Here is a 23,656-nt window from a genome sequence, read left to right as displayed (position 1 = left end):
AACCAGCACGGAGAGTTCAGAAAATGGACACACGCACATGGTTTACCGATACATATATCGCCTCAAATATGAGTCTTTTTGCTGATCTTATATATAGCATTATTTTATTTCTATTGTTATATCTAAATATTTTGCTTCCTCAATGTGCATGTCCTTTGTTATAGATCACTAATATAATGTCTATTGTTATGTACGTACTCAAGACATATTTAATTAGCAATTTTAATTTACGCCTATGTCGTATCTCCTAGGATTAATATAACTGGTAATAAGGTATACGCTCACTTATGAGAATTATTTTATATGCCTCTGGGATATCTCACAAAGCTTACTCATACTTAGTTAACTATATAGTTTACCTATTATTTACAGAAGTCCTACCACCTGTTACTACTTATATTTTAATACAGATTTAGAATAGAAAAGCTATAAACAAGCTATTATAGCCTACTCTTAAAACTTGATGTAGTGCTCCCTGCAACCTAAAGGACTATTTCAGCTTATGAATTGAACTTATTGTTGTATTATATATCTTTCAGAGCCCTTGTATTTGGCTGTTAAGTCGTATCTATTAGTGTTCACTCCTAAAGGTTTTATATTTGTACATTGCTCTTATACCTCAGCATTTACAGCTCCTTTGTGAATTACAGTATTTCTAATCATGCAATTTATTGCCTGTACAACAAAGTAAGCTACTTATATCACATAGATTTGCCTGTGGTATTGGGTTCTATATAACAAGCAATAGATATTGTACCATAAGAGATATTCCATGCATGCACTTTCATAATGCTACATATCATAACCCTTACAATGCTCTCTCTACCCTCCAAAACCAGTTTATGTAAGTAGATAGAGAACAATTCTATGTTCTATATTTTATACTTTTAGGTAATGGTTATATACAACACAATATTTTATCCTCATAGTTTTATATTATCCAAGAACAACAGTTTATACCATTAATGTTCCTCTATGAGTAGTTTTGATTCACTGGGGTAAATGAATGACCCTCTAGAAAAATGAGAGGAATTGAAAATAAGGAAATTGAGGCTTAATTTTGCTTGGTTCAGTTTATATATTAATATATTGTTTGAAAAGAGACCGTTAATATCATTGTTGTGTATATGTGTTTAACTAATCTATTTTACCTTTTATCAGAAACTGACAACTATTATAGTGTTTGATCTAATTGCATCATAATACCACAAGCGGTGCTTTTCTGCTAAAAATCCTTTGGGAACCTATCATAAACTTATAGTTTACTATTGTTATCATCATACTATTTCAAATGTATTATGTGCTATTAGACGCAGTGGGTCGGTAATACGACTAACATACTTCACCAGTGTCTCCTATATCACAGGGTCCAAAACTGGCCAGCCCATTAGTCGTCCACAGAAGCTTATAAAACTATAAAATGGAGGTTTCAAGATCTCATAGTTTATCATTCATTTTGTTTTGTATCTATATTATTGTATTGGGACAACTTTGTAATTTATGATGTGTCGTTTAAAGTATGTTTTTTTTTATTTTTACTAGTGCATAACCTCAATAAAAGAAAATAATAAAAAAAAAAGTATTACTCTAATATATATAATATATATATATATCTACATATCTACACATGTAAACACATAAATACACATATATAAACTTTTTAGTCCTTCACAGTCAAAATATCCATCGTGCCAGGTTGGCGCATCTCATTTAGAACATTGACCCATTTTATTATGCTGTGTTATATTAGCCTAAATGGGTCTACATACAGGTAGATGCTTCAATAGATGTCAGTGACTTGAGGGTGGTCAAGTAGAGGACTGTCTTGGTAGACTAATTAAAAAGGTAAAATGCATTTCTTCTGTAATCTCTTTTCTATTTTATGTATTATTGATATTTTCCAGTTGATAATGGGGTCTGATTGACTCTGAAACATCATGGACATGTTTTAACCATTTAGAATAAACATTATGTTTTATATATTTTTCTATTAAACAGTAAGTGCAGTGCCATTTCTGGACTGTCTTACATATTGCTTAAATTCCCATGGATGGTTTAGTGATTGCACTTCTCTAAGGATTTAATATATAGCTATATATATATATATATATATATATATATATATATATTAATTATATTCTATTTTAAGTAAAGCACTAACAGCTAGATTACGAGTTTTGAGTGCTATAGAGAAATTAACGAACGCAACAAAAGTTATGTTATTTAATTTTCTATAGCACTGCTATTACAAGTTCTCAAACATACGCTTTTTGCGTGCGATATGGTTGCGTTGAGCTCCATACCGCACACAATCAGAGTGCTGCTGAGACGTGCTCGTGAATGATTTCCCCATAGACATCAATGGGGAGAGCCGTCAAAAAAAAAAAAAAAAATGCCATTGCGGAAACAAAAGTCCTGTAACGCATCCCCACTGATGTCTATGGGGAAATTAAAATACCGTTTAAACCTAACACCCTAACATAAACCCCTAATCGGCTGCCCCTGACATCACTGACACCTGCCTACAGTTATTAACCCCTAATCTGCCGCTCCCAATATTCCCGCTACCTAATTAAAATTATTAACCCCTAATCTGCCGCTCCCTATATCGCTGCCACTATACTACATTTATCAACCCCTAAACCGCCAGCCCCCCACATCGCAAAAAGCTAAATTAAACTTTATTAACCGCTAAACCTAACCCTAACGTAAGCCTAACCCTAATGTAACCCTAATCCTAACACCCCCTAACTTTAACATAATACAAATATAGCTAATTTAAATTTACACTTATTAACTAAATAAACCTATTAACTCCTATTAACTCCTAAATAATCAGCCCTTTTACTTTAAAAAGAATACAAACACCCCCTAACACTATACAAACCCCCACCTCCAAAACTACCAAGGGCCCTTAAAAGGGCCTTTTGGGGGGCCCTTAAAATGGCCTTTTGTAGGGCATTGCCCTGAGATAACCAACTCTTTTACTTTAAAAAGAATACAAACACCCCCTAACACTATACAAACTCCCACCCCCCCAAACTACCAAGGGCCCTTAAAAGGACCTTTTGTAGGGCATTGTCCTGAGATAAACAGCTCTTTTACTTAAAAAAAAAACACCCCCTAAAAATATGCATTACACAAAATAACAAACAAATTATCAAAAATAAAAAAGAATTACACCAAATCTAATAGCCCTATCAAAATATAAAAGCCCACCCAAAATAAAAATAAAAATCTAGCCTACAATAAACTACCAATGGCCCTTAAAAGGGCCTTTTGTGGGGCATTGCCCCAAAGATATCAGCTCTTTTACCTGTAAAAAAAAAATACAAACACCCCCCAACATTAAAACCCACCACCCCCACAACCAACCACCTCAAATAAAAACCCTAACTCTAAAATAACCTAAGCTAACCATTGCCCTGAAAAGGGCATTTGTATGGGTATTGCCCTTAAAAGGGCATTAAGTTATTTTACTGCCCAGACCCTAAAGACGATCCACTTACAGTTGTTGAAGTCCCGCTTGAAGGATCCATCCAGCTGGTGAAGTCCTCATCCATGTGGCAAAAAGTCTTCATCCAGGCGGCCTCTTCTATCTTCATCCAGCTAGCAAAGTCCTCATCCATGCAGCAAGAAGTCTTCATCCAGGCGGCCTCTTCGATATTCATCCAGCCGGCGCGGAGCGGGTCCATCCTGAAGACATCCGACGTGCAGCTCCTCTTCTTACGGTCGCCGCCGTAAACTGAATCTTCAATGCAAGGGATGCAATTCAAGATAGCGTCCCTTGCATTCCTATTGGATGAAAGATTTGAATCAGTCAATAGGAATTTAGGCTGCTAAAATCCTATTTGCTATTCAAATCAGCCTATAGGATTTAAGCAGCTCTCATTCTATTGGCTAATGTTTAAGGGTTTTTTTGGTGGGGGGGTTTTTTAGTTTAGGGTCTGGGCAGTAAAAGAGCTAAATGCCCTTTTAAGGGCAATGCCCATACAAATGCCCTTTTCAGGGCAATGGTTAGCTTAGGTTATTTTAGAGTTAGGGTTTTTATTTGGGGGGGGGTTAGTGGTGGGAGTGGTGGGTTTTACTGTTGGGGGTGTTTGTTTTTTTTACAGATAAAAGAGCAGATATCTTTGGGGCAAGTAATTTAGTGTTTTGTATTTTTTTGCAATTTAGTTTGTTCTTATTTTTTGTAGGTAGATACTTTTTGTAATTTTTAGAGTAGTTCTAGAATTTTTTATTGGTAGTTTAGTTTTATTTAATTGGTAGTTAGTTTAATTTTAGTTTGATAATTAGAATAGTTTAAGTGTTAGTTTAAAATATTTTTTTTTTAATTTGACAGGTAAGGGAAATTGTAATTTTAATATAAAGTTAGGTGGTCGTTAAGTTTAGGGGTTACTAGTTTAAATTAGTTTATTTCGTTGTGAGGGGGCTTTCGGTTTAGGGGTTAATAGTTTATTTTAGTATATTTCGTTGTGGGGGGCTTGAGGTTTAGGTGTTAATAGGTTTATTATAGCAGCAGTGTGGGTGGACGGCAGATTAGGGGTTAATAATATTTAAATAGTGTTTTTGTTGCGGGAGGGCATCAGTTTAGGGGTTAATAACTTTAGTATAGTGGTGATGATGTCGGGGAGCGGCAGAATAGGGGTTAATAAAAAATGTTAGTGGCGGTGATATCGGGAGCGGCAGATTAGGGGTTAATAAATTTATTATAGTGTTTGTGATGCGGGAGGGCCTCAGTTTAGGGGTTAATAGGTAGTTTATGACTTTAGATGGCATTACGGATCTTGTGGTTTTAGGCTGTAATGCTCATTTTTTTAGCCTCACTACAAAACTCGTAATAGCAGCGCTATGGGAATCCCATGAAAATACATAATTTTTACGTGTGCGAGACTGACGTTGCGGTACAGGCTAAAAGGTGTCTGGTACACCTTTACCGACAAGACTTGTAATTGCTGCTGTGCTGTTTTAACGCTGAAAATACCATATTTTCAACGTTACAAGCTGCAACACAAAACTTGTAATCTAGCTGTAAGGTATTTAGAGTATTCTTGGTTTACACAAAAAGGGGTACGGGGATTGCGCTTAAGATAGGGATCCCTGTGAGCTTAAAAAATAGCTGTTAAAGTAAAAAATGGATTTCAGAGATGTCAATTTATCAATACCGCTTGTATCACCAATAATAGTTATCAGAAAGGTCAGCTTATTATGGAAATCCACAATGGCTGATAAGCATTATACTTGGCACTCTTTGAGTGGTGTTTTGTAAACAAGGGATTCCCCCCTGGTCCTTACCGGACGAATGGCTTTGTTCCCTTGTATGAAAAAGCTGATACTCTAAATAGTGGTAGGAACAAAGCCGTTTGTCCGGTAAGGCCCAGGGGGGAATCCCTTGTATGCAAAACACCACTCATGCTTATCAGCCATTGTGGATTTCCCTAATTACTATTACTACCTAAAATAACTACTTTTGGTGATACAATCAGTATTGATAAATTGACATCTCTGGAATCCATTTTTTACTTTAACAGCTATTTTTTTAAGCTCACATGGATCCCGATATGGACATATATTGTACCTTCTATCATCTTTATGTAATTGTGAGATGTCCCATCTTTTTAAAGCATTTTTAAGCAAAGTTTTTTAGTAAAGTATTTTAAAATCATCTGAATGCTTGAATCTGTGTTCTGATTTCTATTATGTGTTATAGGTCTCTGAAATAAGACCTATATAAAAAATTTTTTATTGTATACTACATTTATTATCATCTTTAATTATTTCTTAAGAATATTCTTAACACACCATCAACTTTAGAGCTATTGTCCTACCCACATTCGGGTTATCGCACAAGCTAAAGACATAAGAGTGTTTTGTAGCAAGCCCCATAGAAGTGAAGAAATGTGTTAGCGCGCCTGAGTTTTTTTCTTGCGCGTTTTACTTTCAACTTGTATTGCAAACACAATAATAGGAGCGCTATTGATTTAACTTAAAGGGACAGTAAACCTTAAAAATAATGTTATATAATTCTGCACATAGTGCAGAATTATATAACATTATTTAGGTGCTATAGCCATAAAATCATTTTTTACCTTTTAAAATGTAAAAATGTCAGCGCTTTTACAGACCCGCTCTCTGCTGAGCGGGTCTGTAATATTCAGTCAGTGCATCGGGCCAGCTGTATAGTCACAGCCCGGCCCGACCGCGCCATAGCACTAAGTGCAGCTCGCTCCTGTGACAGGAGCGAGCTGCACTTAGTCTTATGGCGCGATCGGGCTGGGCTGTGACTATACAGCTGGCCCGATGCGCTGACTGAATATTACAGACCCGCTCAGCAGAGAGCAGAGAGCGGGTCTGTAAAAGCGCTGACATTTTAAAAGGTAAAAAATGATTTTATGGCTATAGCACCTAAATAATGTTATATAATTCTGCACTATGTGCAGAATTATATAACATTATTTTTAAGGTTTACTGTCCCTTTAAGAGCAGTTAGCACTCAATAACTTATTTTTGCACTTCACTTGTTATATAGATTTATATGCTTAACCCATTTGCAGGGTTTTAATACATAGTTATATACAACAATAGTACAATGATGCAATGTTCTGACACGTTAGAGCATTTTCGTTTTGCACTGTTATATCCCTTTAAATATTTAGCAAAATCTCTCATCTGACATGGAGTTATTCTTAGCATTTATTGAATTGTATATTTTATGTTCTTGCTACTTTTGCGCCACCATAGAAATAAATGTGATTGCATGCAGCAACTAAAGGATGGATTACCTCTCAAGGGACATACACGAAGAAGAAGAAACCATCAATATGCAACACACACTTGAAAAATATTGATTTGGTCACCTTGAACATATCATTTCTAATTCTCCAGATTTGAAAAAAAAAAGTGCTTCATATCAAAGTAAATATGACCTTATTTGTCGTCTACCTTCAAACACCATGACCAGCTTTTACCTATTTAAGATAAGTGATAAGTGTGTGGATCCCAGTAATACATTATATTCCCTATTAACCAAACAAAATGGAACCACTAGCTGGTCGGATATGAGGAAATTGTCAAGCTGTTAGAAAAGCTGTTTGAATAGATTTTTTGTTTATTATGGATTTTCATTAAAGGAACAAGTAAGCACCTTTTAATTACAAGACATTTATGTTTTCTTGCTAAGATCAACAAAGTCTGGATGTTTTTAAAATGAATTCATTTTTTTTATTACAATTATTTACTGTTCCTTTAACATAAGTGTCAGTTCAATATACAACAGAAATAGCTGAATTACACGTAAACAGTGATAATACCCTATGTTGACAAACACAGGTTTGCATCTAGTACAAATCTGATTTGAACAAATGTTGGTAAATTCAGAACAAGGACATATTAAACACAGTATAACACATTGTAAAACATACCTCCTTACTTTTTTTTTTTTCAATGGCATGAAAATTGTCTTCCAAAGGAAAAAAAAAAGAAAAGGGGGTACAATATTTTTTTTTGTTCTCTAACTGTTAGGATTCACTAAATATATTTGGTTGATATATAAGTTTTGTTGCTGTAATAGATATTGCCAGATAAAATTGTAATAAATCTGGTAGTATAACATTAAAGCAGATTTATAAGAGTTATAAGTATTAGTGACTGCAATGCTTAAACTATATTATCCAATGAAAACTTATAGTAGTAAACATGGTTATAGTTTAATATCAGATGGTAAGTATATAGCAGCTGTATATCTGTTAGCGTCTGCAAAGTATTAAGCAATAGGCCAAACTGAGAGAGGTAACATTGAGACTTAGAGAATATATTCACAAATAGGATATTAAAGATAGTAAGTGCCAAGTAAGAGCACAAATACTTAGTAAATTCTGGCCAAGCAATAAGGCTTGAGTTTAGGTTCAGAGATCCACAGCAGTGGCATAAACTTCAATAATAAGGCAATGATAGGTGTTAGGTGTTGCCTGAAATAGTGTTGTGATGCAAGAAGGTGGAGTCTGACTTAAAGCGATATCACATACCCCCTTCCTCAAGGATTCCCCTATAGGGGATAAGGTCGCGACTTCAAGGGATATTTTCGATGGAAGTTAGCAATCAATCGTGGTGCATGAATATCCGATCCAACCTGCCAAGAATTATATTCAGGACCATAACCCTTACATTTTATTAAATATTCAACATTTCTGTGTCTAATACGTGAATCAAGAATATTTTCTACTTCGAATTCCTCATGATCTTGAAGATTGATTGATTGTAGGAGGAGGTAAAACATCTCTAGCAGAAAGATTTTCTGAGGAGTAAGGCTTGAGAAGTTATACGTGAAAATTTGTATGTATCCTGTAATGGTCTGGCAGCTTGAGAGTTATTGCATTAGAGTTTATGATTCTTTTGACAGGGAAGGGTCCGATGAACTGATTAGATAACTTTTTACAAGGTGTTTGTAATTTCAGTTGTTTGGTGGATAGCTAAACTAAATCTCCAATCTGGTATTCTGGACTTGGTCTATGATGTGAATCATAATAATATTTTTGTCTTGTCTTGGCTTCTGAAAGATGTGTTTTTAGGATTTGTAAACGATCTTGCAACGATGTGGAGTAAGTGACTGCTGCTGGAGAATTGACAGTAGTGTTGCTTATTGTTATAGTTGATGGATGATATCCATAAGTAGCAAAGAAAGGTGTAATTTTTGATGAGAAGGATATAGAGTTGTATGAGAACTCTGCCACTGATAATAATGATAACAAATCATCCTGAAGATGAGTTACGTAACATCTTAATTACTGTTCTAATACTTGGTTTATCCTTTCAGTCAAACTATTGGTTTGTGGATGGAATGATGTGGATAGCCTAGAGTCAATCTTTATTATTTTACAAAGCGATTTCCAGAAAGATGAGGTGAATTGTGTACCCCGGTCAGTGATTATAGTTGTAGGAAGTCCATGTAGTTTAACTATAGTCTATGAAAACAGTTGCTGTTGTTTTAGTTGTAGGTAAACCTTTTAATGGAATAAAGTGAGATAGTTTAGTGAGATGATCTACCAATACTAAAATTGTGTCATGTTGCTGTGACTTTGGTAGCTCAACTATGGAATCCATAGAGATTGTTGACCAAGTTATATCAGGGATTGGGATGGAAGTTAAATATCCAATGGGTTTTCTATGATCCATTTTATTTCTGGCGCAGACCTCACAGGTAGTGACAAATTTATATATGAACTGTTCATTTGTGGCCACCAAAAGTACCTTCTGATCAAATCTATGGTCTTTTTAACACCAGGGTGTCCAGCCATGAGGTCATCATGAAAATGAGAATTAATGGTTTCTCTGAGTTTTGTTGGTATTTACATTTGACCTTTATGATAATACAACCCAGAGTTTGGTTATAGTTCACAGTTCTTCTGGGCTAGATTCCAGTGTTTCCAAAATCTCTTTTGCTAAAGAGGTAAGGTTTGCCAAGAATTTTTCTAGCGTAATTATTTGAGTTAGAGAATCTTTAGGAGGGGTGAAATCATGTATTCTGGATAGGGCATCTGCCTTACATTTTTGGGTATCAGGTCTATAAGTGAAGCGAAAATTAAATCTATCCATGAACAGGGCCCATCTCACTTGTCGTGATGATAAAGTTTTATTAGTTTTCAAATATTCTAGATTTTTATGATCTGTATATATCAAAAAAGGTTGAGTTGTTCCTTCTAATAAATGTCTCCAATTTTCTAGTGAACATTTAATGGCCAAGAGTTCTTTATCTCCAATTGAGTAGTTACACTCAGCTGGTAAAAGTGTACGTGAGTAGAAGGATATAGGATGAAGTTTGGATGTTTGTTCATTATGTTGTGACAAAATAGCTCCAATTCCTGAGTTTGATGCGTCAACTTCTAAAACAAATTAAACTTTATGATTTGGGAGTGTTAAAATGGGAGCAGTGGTAAAACTTTTTTTTTAAAAAGTCAAAAGCTTGTCGTGCTTCATCTGTCCATAAAAAATTGTGATGCTTTTTAGTGAGCTTGGTTAATGGTTTTGTTACTGTTGAGAAATTGGAGATAAACTTTCTATAAAAAATTGAGAACCCTAAAAACCCACAGTAGTGGGTTGAGACCAATTTGTAATTATAGCTACCTTTTCTGGGTCCATTTGGATGTGGTTAGGTGATATGATATAACCCAAGAACTTTATTTTATTTACATGAAATTGACACTTCTGTAATTTTGCAAATAATTGATGTTCTCGTAGGCGTGTAAGCACCCAACGTACATGTTTTTCATGTTCCTGGAGATTTTTAAAATATATGAGAATATCGTCTAGATATATAATTATGCATAAATCAGTCAAATATCTGAATATTTGATTTATGAAGTGTTGAAATGTGGCTGGGGCATTACATAGCCCAAATGGTATTACATTATACTGATAGAGACCATATCTAGTACGAAATGCTATTTTCCATTTGTCACCTTTTTAAATAAGTATTAAGTTATAAGCCCCCTTTAAATCTAATTTGGTGTAAATGGTAGCATTTGCTAGTCGTTCGAGTAACTCAGGTATAAGTGGTAAAGGGTAATGGTTTTTAATGGTGACAGCATTGAGGGCTCTATAATGGGTCTTAAAGTATCATCTTTGTTCTTCACAAAAAATATACTGGCTGCAGCTGGAGAAGTAGAAGATGATATAAAACCTTTTTTTAGGTTCTCGCCAAGATATTGACATAAATGAGTTAATTCATTCTGAGATAAAGGATACATTTTACCATGGGGTATTTGTGACCCAGGGATGACGTCAATGGGGCAATCAAATGACCTGTGAGTAGGTAAAGTTTCTGCTTCTTTCAAATCAAATATGTCAGAAAGATCCTGATACACCTTTGGTACAACAACCTCAAGACTGGACAGTGATACATGTGGGAAACAAGTTTTTTTGACAGTAATCAGATTGAAACAATGTTTTACAGTATGTCCAGTCAATCTGTGGGTTGTGTTTTTGTAACCAGGGAAACCCTAGAATAATGGTATGATTAGATATGGGAATAATGTCAAAAGTTATGTACTCCATGAGGGATATTTATCAAGCTGTCAACCGCAAATACACCGGAATTCCGCAGCGTAATTGTGGCGAGCCTGATTCGACCCATTTATCAAAGCCTACAGACCGGCAAAAGTAGAAATTTGTGACGTAACATACAATCCGCCGGTCTCAATCCGACACAGATCGATGCTTATGTCATTACAGATGTTCTGAATACAAATTGAGCACTATCTGACACCTTTTGCAAGTTATCAACTTTCTAACAGGTACGCTCGCCACTTTTCTGGCCCAGCATACCTGGTTTTCAATCCGCCACCCTAGAGGCCACGGATGCCATAGGAATCAATGGGAGTCTGAGAGCAGCAAAAGCTTCTGTTCGATGCTGCCAGATATCCCATTGATTTCTATAGTAGAATAAAAGTTACTTTACACCTAACACCCTAACATGTTCCCGAGTCTAAACACCCCTAATCTGCCACCCCGACATCGCTGCCACCTACATAATGTTATTAACCCCTATCCCGCCGCAACTAAATAAATGTATTAACCCCTATCCCGCCACTCCTGGACTCCACCGTAACTAAATAAATATATTAACCCCTATCCCGCCGCTCCCCGACACCGCCACAACTAAATAAAAGTATTAACCCCTATCCCTCCACTCCCGGAGCCCACCACAACTCTAATAAAGTTATTAACCCCTATCTCGCTGCTCCCGGACCCCTCCGCAACTAAATAAATGTATTAAACCCAAAACCCCTGGCCTCCCACATCACTACCACTTACTAAACCTATTAACCTCTAAACCGCCAGTCCACCACATCACCATAAACTAAATTAAGCTATTAACCCTTAAACCTAACAACCCGCTAACTTTACATTAAATATTAACTCATTCCTATCTGATAATAAATTTAAACTTACCCTTAGAATTAAATTAAACTATATTAAACTATTAATTAACCTACCCTAACTATTATACTAAAATTACATTAAACTATATTAAACTATTAATTAACCTACCCTATTTATTATACTACAATTACATTAAACTATATTAAACTATTAATTAACCTACCCTAACTATTATACTAAAATTACATTAAACTACAAATTAAATTAACTATATTACATTTCTAAAAACCTAACCCTACTCAAGTTATTTAAATCTACAATAAAGAATTATTAAGTTACAAAAAAATAACAACTAAGTTACACAATATAAAAAAACACTAAGTTACACAAAATAAAAACACTAAGTTACGCAAAATAAAAAACACTAAGTTACACAAAATAAAAAATAAATTATCAAATATTTAAACTAATTACACCTAATCTAATAGCCCTATCAAAATAAAAAAGCCCCCCCAAAATAAAAAAACCCTAGCATTCAATAAACTACCAATGGCCCTTAAAAGGGCCTTTTGCAGGGCATAGCCCAAAAGAAATCAGCTCTTTTACCTGTAAAATAAAATACAAACACCCCCCAACAGTAAAACCCACCACCCACAAAACCAACACCCCCCAAATAAAAACCTATCTAAAAAACCTAAGCTCCCCATTGCCCTGAAAAGGGCATTTGGATGGGCATTTAGCCCTTAAAAGGGCATTTAGCTCTTTTTCAGCCCAAAGTCCCTAACCTAAAATTAAAACCCACCCAATAAACCCTTAAAAAAACTAACACTAACCCCCGATGATCCACTTACAGTTTTCGAAGACCGGACATCCATCCTCATCCAAGCGGCAGAAGTCCTCAGCGAAGCCGGCAGAAGTCTTCATCCAAGCGGGCCGAAGTCTTCATCCATCCAGGCAGAAGTCTTCATCCAGACGGTATCTTCTATCTTCATCCATCCGGCACGGAGCGGCTCCATCTTCAAGACATCCGGCGCGGAGCATCCTCTTCTTACGACGTCTGTTGCAGAATGAGTGTCCTTTAAATGACATCATCCAAGATGGCTTCCCTTAAATTCCGATTGGCTGATAGAATTCTATCAGCCAATAGGAATTAAGGTGGAAAAAAAATCAAATTTGCTGTTGGAATCAGCCAAAAGGTTTGAGCTTTCATTCTATTGGCTGATTGGAATAGCCAATAGAATGCAAGCTCAATCCTATTGGCTGATTGGATCAGCCAATAGGATGAAAGCTCAATCCTATTGGCTAATCGCAACAGCCAATAGGATTTTGTCCACCTTAATTCTTATTGGCTGATAGAATTCTATTAGCCAATCGGAATGTAAGAGACACTATCTTGAATGATGTCATTTAAAGGAAACTTCCTTCTTCAAGAGACATCGTAAGAAGAGGATGCTCCGCGCCGGATGGATGAAGATAGAAGATGTCATCTGGATGAAGACTTCTGCCCGCTTGGATGAAGACTTCGGCTTGCTTGGATGAAGACTTCAGGTCGGCTTCGCTGAGGACTTCTACCACTTGGATGAGGATGGATGTCCGGTTTTCGAAAACTGTAAGTGGATCATCGGTAGTTAGTGTTAGGTTTTTTAAGGGTTTATTGGGTGGGTTTTCATTTTAGGTTAGGGACTTTGGGCTGAAAAAGAGCTAAATGCCCTTTTAAGGGCAATGCCCATCCAAATGCCCTTTTCAGAGCAATGGGGAGCTTAGGTTTTTTAGATAGGTTTTTATTTGGGGTCCTTGGTTGAGCGGGTGGTAGGTTTTACTGTTGGGGGGTGTTTGTATTTTATTTTACAGGTAAAAGAGCTGATTTTTGGGGGGCAACACCCCGCAAAAGGCCCTTTTGAGGGCCATTGGTAGTTTATTGTAGGCTAGGGTTTTTTATTTTGCTGGGCTTTTTTATTTTGATAGGGCTATTAGATTAGGTGTAATTTGTTTAAATATTTGATAATTTATTTTTTATTTTGTGCAATTTAGTTGTTATTTTATTGTAACTTAGTAATTCTTTAAAGTAGATTAAAATAACTTGAGTAGGGTTAGGTTTTTAAATACTGTATTAATATAGTTAATTTAATTGTTAGTTTAAAGTGAAGGTCCATTTTGATGAATTAGTGCCCGGTTTTTAATAAACCTATTAAAAACAAGGGTACTTTAATTAATCAAAATTGACATTTCACTCCTTTTCTTCAAAAACTTACCTTTTAATCCTGGCAACCGCTCCAGCACTTCCTCCGCCCGTAACAAGCCATCTTCGCGGGTCCAAAATGACCAATCTAGCTTCCTCCAATCACAGCGTTGCATCAGGCCAAGATTCCCTCGGGGGGGAAGCTGTGATTGGAGGAAGCCTGATTTTTTAAGAAAACAGTGAAATGTCAATTTTGATGAATTAAAGTGCCCTTGTTTTTAATAGGTTTATTAAAAGCCGGGCACTAATTAATCAAAATGGACCTTCACTTTAATGTAATTTTAGTATAATAGTTAGAGTAAGTTAATTGATAGTTTAATATAGTTTAATGTAATTGTAGGATAATAGTTAGTGTAGGTTAATTAGTAGTTTAATATAGTTTAATGCAATTCTACAGGTAAGTTGAAATTTATTATAAGATAGGGATGAGTTAATATTTAATGTAAAGTTGGCGGGTTGTTAGGTTTAGGGGTTAATAGCTTAATTTAGTTTATGGCAATGTGTGGGGCTGGCGGTTTAGGTGTTAATAGGTTTAGTAAGTGGTAGTGATATGTGAGGCAAGAGGTTTGGGGGTTAATACATGTATTTTGTTGCGGAGGGGTCCGCGAGTGGCGGGATTAATAACTTTATTAGAGTTGCGGTGGGTTCCGGGAGTAGCGGGATGGGGGTTAATAACTTTATTACAGTTGCCGCGGGGTCTGGGAGCGGCAGGATAGGGGTTAAACATTTTAGTATAGAGGCGGTGTTTAGTGACAGGGTATAAATAAAGTTGGGAAAAAGACAAATAGCAGCGAAATCTATGACTGTTAGTTAACAACAGTCAGCTGCTCATCGCCCCGTACTTGGTGTGTGGCTTTTTGATAGCTTTTTTTATAAATAAGGATAATGTATTCAGGTCTGTGGCTGCGATGTTAGGCAATGTTAGGCGAGTGTATTGTTGCCGGCGAATGCAGCATAGTTGACGACTTGATAATTCGGCCTCCATGTTTCCTTCAGTTATTGACAATAACAGAGGTTTGGTGTGATTTGTTATGGGTCCCTTTTGTATGAAAGTTCCGTCAATAAATTTTACAAAAATTGGTGTTTGTTTTGTGACAGTAGGTATATTATTTGTTTTAATAAATTGAGAATTTATGAACAATCCGCATGCTCCAGAGTCTATTATGGCTTCAGTCTGAATAAGTTGTTGATCCCACTGTAATGTAAAAGGTATAGATAAGTAAGTTTGTTGTTTAGTGGGGTTTATACTGTTAATAAACTTTTCCTTACCCTTTTTCTGTCTTGCAAGAGATGGGCAGGCAGAAACTAGATGGTCTTTATTTGCACAATATAGGCACAAGTTTGCCAATCTACGTTGTGCCGTTTCTTCTTGGGAAAGTGGCCCTTTAATTGAGCAAATCTCCATAGGAGTGGGGTTTGTGGAAAGTGTATCTGTATTTGTGGTTAGAGGATAAATGCATTTTGTGTTTAAATCAGAACTACATTTCTCTGCCCTTCTTTCTCTCAAACATCTGTCTAAAGTAATACTTTGGCGAATTAACCCTTTAAATGTCTCTGGCATCTCTATACGTGAAATCTCATATTTTAAAATTTCTGAGAGTCCAAGTGGAAACTGATTTCTTAAATATATCTGATTGCATAGTAAATCACTTGCCCACATCTGGAAATCAGTTACATACTCTTCCACTGTTCTCTTACCTTGTTTTAAAGATCGCAGTTTTGTTTCAGCATTAATCTGTTTATTTGTATCCTCATATAAACTAGACATTGCAGAAAAGAAATTCTCTAAAGATTTCAAAATAGAATCACCAGACTCATAGAATCTTTTAGCCCAGGCTCTGAGTTCCCCAGTGAGAAAAGAGATAGTGGTGCAAACTTTAATTTTTCTGTGCAATAAATATGTGGTTTCATACTAAAGAGTAAATTGCAAGCATTTTTGAATTCCCTAAATTCTGTACGTTTACCAGAAAAAGGGGTAGGCAGGTTTATGTGTGGCTCAGGTGCTGCTGTTTGCTTGTGAGTCATTACATCTTTTAACATACCCTTTAATACTGAACTCCCAGCTTGTATTTCAGTTAAGCCACGTGCTAAGTAATCAATTTTCTGATTGAGTGAGGCAAACTGATTATTAATTTCGTTTGGATCCATTTCACTCAGTTTTCGGAATAATATTGGCCTGATTATTATGTTAGGATTCACTAAATATATTTGGTTGATATATAAGTTTTTTTGCTGTAATAGATATTGCCAGATAAAATGGTAATAAATCTGGTAGTATAACATTAAAGCAGATTGATAAGATTTATAAGTATTAGTGACTGCAATGCTTAAACTATATTATCCATTGTAAACTTACTGGGGCCTATTTATCAAAGGTCTTGCGGACCTGATCTGATCAGGTCCGCAAGACCTCGCCGAATGCGGAGAGCAATACGCTCTCCGCATTTAACAGTGCAACGCCGCCCCCTGCTGACTCACGGCCAATTGGCCACCAGCAGGGAGGTGTCAGTCAACCTGATTGTACTAGATCGGGTTGATTTCCGGCGATTCCTGTCCGCCTCATCAGAGCAGGCGGACAGGGTTATGAAGCAGCGGTCTTTAGACCGCTGCTTCATAACTGGTGTTTCTGGCGAGTCTGAAGACTCGCCAGAAACACGGGCCCACAAGCTCCGTCCGGAGCTTGATAAATGGGCCCGATAGTATTAAACATGATTATAGTTTAATATCAGATGGTAAGTATATAGCAGCTATATATCTGTTAGTGTCTGCAAAGTATCAAGCAATAGGCCAAACTGACACCCAGTGAGAGAGGTAAGTAAAGACTCAGCGTTCATATAACAAATCACAGAGAACGTAAGCATAGAACATATTCTGTGGTAAATACAACAGCAATTCAGTAGCGGCTTTGTGGATACAATACTTGCGGTTCAGAGGAACAACGAATGTTACTGTTACACGATGAACAGTTCCAGATGAATAGGTGTGCGTGGTGAAGCAGCAGTGAGGTTCTGAGAGTAAGAATATCGGTAGTTTGTAATCCTTTGTAGCAGTTCAATGAACTGTGAGAGTTCCCAGTAGCAGGTCAGGTTCCGGAAAGGAGAGAGATTCAGCAGGTGGAGATAATTATAAGTTGCAGTCAAAAAGGCAACATAGAGACTTAGAGAATATATTCACAAATTGGATATTAAAGATAATAAGTGCCAAGTAAGAGCACAAATACTTAGTAGATTCTGGCCAAGCAGTAAGGCTTGAGAATAGGTTCAGAGATCCACAGCAGTGGCATAAACTTCAATAATCAGGCAATGATAGGTGTTAGGTGTTGCCTGATATAGTGTTGTGATGCAAGAAGGTGGAGTCTGACTTAAAGGGATATCACAGTAACACTAAAATGTGGTCACAACATAGTGTATCATGTGGTGTCAAATACACTATTCAAACCCCTCGGTGAGTATTGTACACCAAATAAATGTTGTCTATACATCCAATAAAACTCACTCTAGACTAGCAGCAGTTAAAAGTATAAAAAAACATATATTTTAGTGTTATTGAAACATGCACATTGCATATAACACATTTCTTAGCCTACTAAGCTGCATATTATTATTATCAGGTATTTGTAGAGCGCCAACAGGTTCTGCAGCGCTAACACAATTTTCTGATTTGCAAGAGCTTTTTATGTGTTATATACAATGTTCATGATGATATATAGATCTTTTGACTGCTACTAGTTTACTGGGCAATTCCAACTGGCATACAGAAACATGTATTTGGTGTCTAAGGACATGTGAGTACAATACATACTAAGGGTTTTGGTAGGTTTAGTTGACACCACAGGACAGCCCAACCCAATCCCTGCTTGCGCACAAATGGCCACATGTGAGCAGGGTGCAGAAATTATAAATACTGATGCTCATTCACCACAAACCTGGACAGATGAGGTCCCTTATAGTGAACCTTGTTCCCCTGGCTAACAATAAATAGGGGGCCTACACATAAAGAAGCAGACATCCCAACTCTCCCTGAAGTTCAGGGAGTCTCCCTGATTGTAATAGCAACTCCCTGATGCCAGCAAATGGAATGCAATCTCCCTGAAATTCCAAGTACCATGATCCAATGTGGTCCAAATCCGCAAAAGTGTTTCTTTAAGGAATGCCTTTAGTTGCTGGGACGTTATAGAACCCTCAAAGCATGCATCAGTATCCAAAAAGCCCCCACTGATTTTAATAAAATAAAAATACAAATACTACCTTATTTACTGCACGTAATTAAACTTCGTATTCTAAAATATTTAAGTATTCAAGGAGCGTACGATCACTGGAAAATAGGTTTGTTGTATTTGGTTTAGCAATAAAGCTACTTTTTTTTTTATGTGACTTTAGCGGGAAGCTACTTTAATGATAAGTCTCTATCTTATTTAGGGTTTTCAAGGTGTCCAATATATAACTGTGAGGGGGGGGTGGCGGCTCCTGAAATGAGTTTTTGCAGGTTGGGATGTCTGAAGAAGTATGTTCTGGGGCAGACTTTTTATTAGCTGCTGTTTTTTATATGCATTTAAAAGATGGCATTGCCGAAGAAAAAATTCTGAATTTAGTGATAAATATACTTTAAAATATACACAGTTTTCAATATACTATAGAATTGCAGAGGAAATGCAGAAAACATATTGTCCTTTCTTGTAAAAATAAATTATAATGCCATAATCTATCTGGTATATCTTTAGATATGTCTGTCTGTCCGTCTGTCTATTTGTCCATCCATATATTTAACATTGAGTGGACTAGTAATTTATTCCCATAGACATTGTGGTCCTGACTGATAAATTTGGGCCTACAAAGAACATGAAGCAAAAATTAAGGGGTGACAGGAAACCTAAAGATGTTTCTGGAATAGCGACTATCTGCAAAATGTAATGTTTACTGTTTTTGTTTTATAAGTGACTTAGTTGCCATAAAAATAATTTGGCGAACAAAATCATCTTGTTCATATTTCAGTTAGCAGTATTTGTCCTTGGTAAAGGCACTTTATACAATAATAGTATCACAATGTCAAGTATAAGTGCATAGTTGCTTTTGCTAAACAATGCAGATCTCAATACAGCTTGAAAACTTTTAAAGTATGCAGTGTTCTCTTATTAGTTATAAAAAAAACAAAAAACAAGCACAAAAGTGACAAGGTTATTTATTTTATATTCCATATACTGTACAAGAGTCATTTCATATTGAATCAAAAAACAATTATTAACAATCTATTTAAAATACTTTCAGTCGCAAAAAAAATATAGAAGAGACAAACCTTTATTGTAATACACAGAATGAAATAAACAAGGACACTAAAAAAATAAACTACCATCTATCATCTATCTATCATTTATCTATCTAACTATCATTTATCTATCTATGTATCTATCAAAACGGCACATACAGACAAACAGACAGACAGATAGATAGCTAGATAGATTGATAGATTGATAGATAGATGATAAACAGACAGACAGATAGATAGATAGATAGATAGATAGATAACTATCTATCTGTCTGTCTGTTTATCATCTATCTATCAATCTATCTAGCTATCTGCCTGTCTGTTTATCATCTATCTATCAATCTATCTAGCTATCTATCTGTCTGTCTGTTTGTCTGTATGTGCCGTTTTGATAATTCAAATGTTGGCTCTTCTAATTGGTTGGAATAGATTAGGAAAAGAAGCAAAAAACAAATTACTCAAGCTACCATAGATCATTTATAATGATCAGATTTATGCACCACTCATATAGAACACTATAGACTGAAGCTGAATCTAAAAATGTATTTCTCCTAACAAGCTTAAAGGGACACTGAACCCAAAAATTTTTATTCCATGATTCAGATAGAGCATGCAAATTTAAGCAACTTTCTAATTTACTCCTATTGTCATTTTTTCTTCGTTCTCTTGCTATCATTATTTGAAAAATAAGGCATCTAAGCTATTTTTTTTGGTTCAGAACCATGGACACTTATTTATTGGTGGATTAATTTATCCACCAATCAGCAAGAACAACCCAGTTTGTTCAACAAAAATGGGCTGGCATCTAAACTTACATTCTTGCATTTCAAATAAAGATACCAAGAGAATGAATAAAATTTGATAATAGGAGTAAATTAGAAAGTTGCTTAAAATTGTATGCTCTACCTGAATCACGAAAGAAAAAAATTTGGGTTCAGTGTCCCTTTAAAGAGACAGACATCATTTTGTAATTGTTATAAAAAATGCTCGAAGGAACACTAAAGTCAAAAATAAACTTTCATGATTCAGATACAGGACACAATTTAAAAAAACATTCCACTTCTCTTCCATTATGTAAATGTGACATTTTATATGCACACTTTTTAAGACAGCTTCTACTAAGCATGTGCGAGAATTCATAGAATATACACATATGCATTTGGTGATTGGCTGATGGCCATGATACATGATACAGGGAAAAGTAAGATGGAACTAACTTGAAAATGTACTTATTTGAAATTTAAACTAAGTGCTTTTTCATTTTGCCCCATTTCCTGTAATTTAATTTTGAAAATGGGAGTTTTCCAGTTGTGAGAATTGGAAGTGCATAGTACAGATTTCACAAGTCTACCCCTGCTGCCTAACTGTTTTATTGGGCGTCAGCAGGGGGACTAGATAAAATACTGTAAAACAATGCAATTTATACCACTGGCAAGCCTTGTCTACTCCAATAAAAAGTCCAAATTGTCTCCTCCAAATAAGACAAGTGATGGATGGAGTTTGCCTGTTAAAACATAACTGCAGCAAACAAACTGTTAATCAGTTTGGAAAACTTTTGCATTGGCCCTGTGTGTTAATTCATTGCAACACTGTATAAAAAAACGCATGATGTATTTTATACACTCTGATGAAGCGCATGTACGCATGCGCGAAACGTGTCATGTAAGAGGCTCACCTTTTGTGCACCTAAGCCTGTATCCAATAAACTAAAGGATATACTCTGAGACCCAGCATTTTCCTTCCTCAACTCATATATATATATATATATATATATATATATATATATATATATATATATACACAACATGTATTGTAACCTATCTTGTAACATTTTAAATTTGAATAAAAATCACCCACTATCTACATAATATTCTGTATTAATGAGAACAATACATATTCCAGTTGGACTGAATGACTATTGCTGCATTATTGCCATTTATAGTTTTCATTTGATAAGATGTTTATTGTTGCTAAATATCAGCTGTTGACTTCAGAATTAGACATGCAGCTGTGCTATCCTTTGAGACATCCTACTAAACATCCAGACAATTAATTAATGCTTCTTTGACATAGATAAATATCCCCCAAAGTGACATTACTGCAAATGACAAGCATTTAAGACAGGTGTGTTAATAAAAGAATAATTTACTGAAGAATATGAGTGCTTACTTTTCTCTGAAAATGTATCTTTTATGGTATTTCATTTTCATTTGAGTATGAAAACTAGAATTTCTATCTGCATTACTTTCTGAGGTTAAAAGAAATATACTTGCTGAATATCTGCATTGTAGAATAGGTAACAATGACTGGTAAAAGACAGAAAATATATTAGTGTTTGGTGACACCTGGTCTAAAAAGCTTTAGATAATAAGACACTTGAAAAAATATTAATGAATCACTGTGGAATTAATTATCTCAATAGCAAATGGAAGGAATGATTCAATTTGTTTAAGATTATGGGGTAAATTTATCAAGCTCCGTACGGTCTAAAGACAGCTGCTCCATAACCTGTCTGCCTGCTCCGAGGCGGCGGATTGACCGCAAATCTGCAGGGGGCGGCATTGCACCAGCAATTCATAAGAACTGCTTTTGCAATGATAAATGCTGACAGCGCATGCTGTCTGCATTTATCGATGTGCGGCGGACATGATACTCTACATCATATCATGTCCGTCCACACTTTAATAAATTTACCCCTATAAATCTATATTTACATAGAATGTATTTGGTCACTATAGGCTCCATTTATCAAGCTGCCAAAGCAGTTTCGGGGCCCCAGTGTTTTAGGCTCGCCGGAAACTATAGTTAAGTAGCAGTAGTCTTTAAGACCACTGCTGCTTAACCTGTCCGCCTAAAGTGTGTCCGCCTAAAGTAGGGTGTATTTAAGTTATCCCGATTACATGTGCAATGCTTGTGAAATATTAAATGCGGACAGCAAGCCCAAAATCTCCTCAGCATAAAGCCAATGTGCTAGAATACACGTGGCGAGCTAAATAGTGTGAATGTGTTAACTAACTATTTAGCAAATGTCTAAATAAGTGTAGGTGTATATATATATATGTGTGTTGTGTATATGTATATACATGTGTATTTATGTGTTTGTAGGTGTATATATGCATATACACACATATATACACATTTATATACATATATATGCACACACCTTGGAGCCCTTTCAATTGAAATACATTTAAACATGAAAGATAATTTTTAATCAATTTTAATATTTTTAAATATATTTTACTGTGTTTTACTGTGAATATTTTACATTCCAATGGGCTTTTTTAGACAAAAAATATTCTTTGTATTTCTAAATAGATATTTATATAAATATATATGTATGTATGTATATATGTACCTGTCCATACCTGTATATATTCATATAGATATATAGGTATAGATATATATATATTTTAAAATCATCAAAATTTTAAGAACATTTTCTTTTATGTGGAAAACATTAGAATGTAAAATATGCACAACACACTTTGGGTTTAGTGCAGTAAGTAAAATGCGTGTCGGGTTAGTGAGTGAACGATAAGTGTTAGTTTTTCTTTTATTCAGCATGCTCCATTGAAGTCTATGGTGAGGAGAAGAAGTTAATGTTCACCATATCTGAAGTTCTGAAGTTTGTGCGCTTCGGGTTTCGCTTGCATGCAAACTTTTTACTTTCAACTTGTAATACGTGCCCTACACTCCCACATTAAAGGGACATGAAACCCAAATTTCTTCTTTCATGATTCAGAGAATACAATTTTTAAAAAGTTTCCAATTTACTTCTATTATCAAATTTTGTTTGTACTCATGTTATTCTTTGTTGAAGAGATATCTAGATAGGTAGCGTGCACATGCCTGGAGCACTACATGACAGAAATAGTGCTGCCCTCTAGTGCTCTTGCTAATGTATAACATTGTTGCAAAACTGCTGCCATCTAGTGCTGCAGACACGTGCACACTCCTGAGCTTACCTTCCTGCTTTTCAACAAAACATAACAAGAAAATGAAGAAACTTTAATAATAGAAGTACATTGGAAAGTTGTTTAAAACTGTATGTTCTATGTGAATCATGAAATAAATGTGGGGTTTTATGTCCCTTTAAGTTTAAGTTTACTTCTAGTGAAGTTTGCATGCAAGCGGAAAAAATAGCGCACCACTTGTAATCTAATAGAGCATTTTATAATTGTTTTACCTTCTCAAAGGTAGAAACCAATCACCAGTTGGGTTCAGCTCTGGATTATCAGTGTTTTTACTTTGTGTTTTACCCTTCTCTTCGGGACA

General features: G+C 35.6%; 1 protein-coding gene across 1 annotated transcript in view; it reads left to right on the top strand.

Moving 5' to 3' along the window:
* HCN1 (hyperpolarization activated cyclic nucleotide gated potassium channel 1) overlaps positions 1-23,656 on the top strand; it is a 767,054-nt gene that overhangs the window by 371,718 nt on the left and 371,680 nt on the right. The gene's annotated exons all lie outside the window — the stretch shown is intronic.

This window comes from Bombina bombina, chromosome 2 (assembly GCF_027579735.1).
Source record: "Bombina bombina isolate aBomBom1 chromosome 2, aBomBom1.pri, whole genome shotgun sequence".
Classification (NCBI taxonomy): Eukaryota; Metazoa; Chordata; class Amphibia; order Anura; family Bombinatoridae; genus Bombina; species Bombina bombina.
This window is presented reverse-complemented; position numbering and strand designations above follow the sequence as displayed.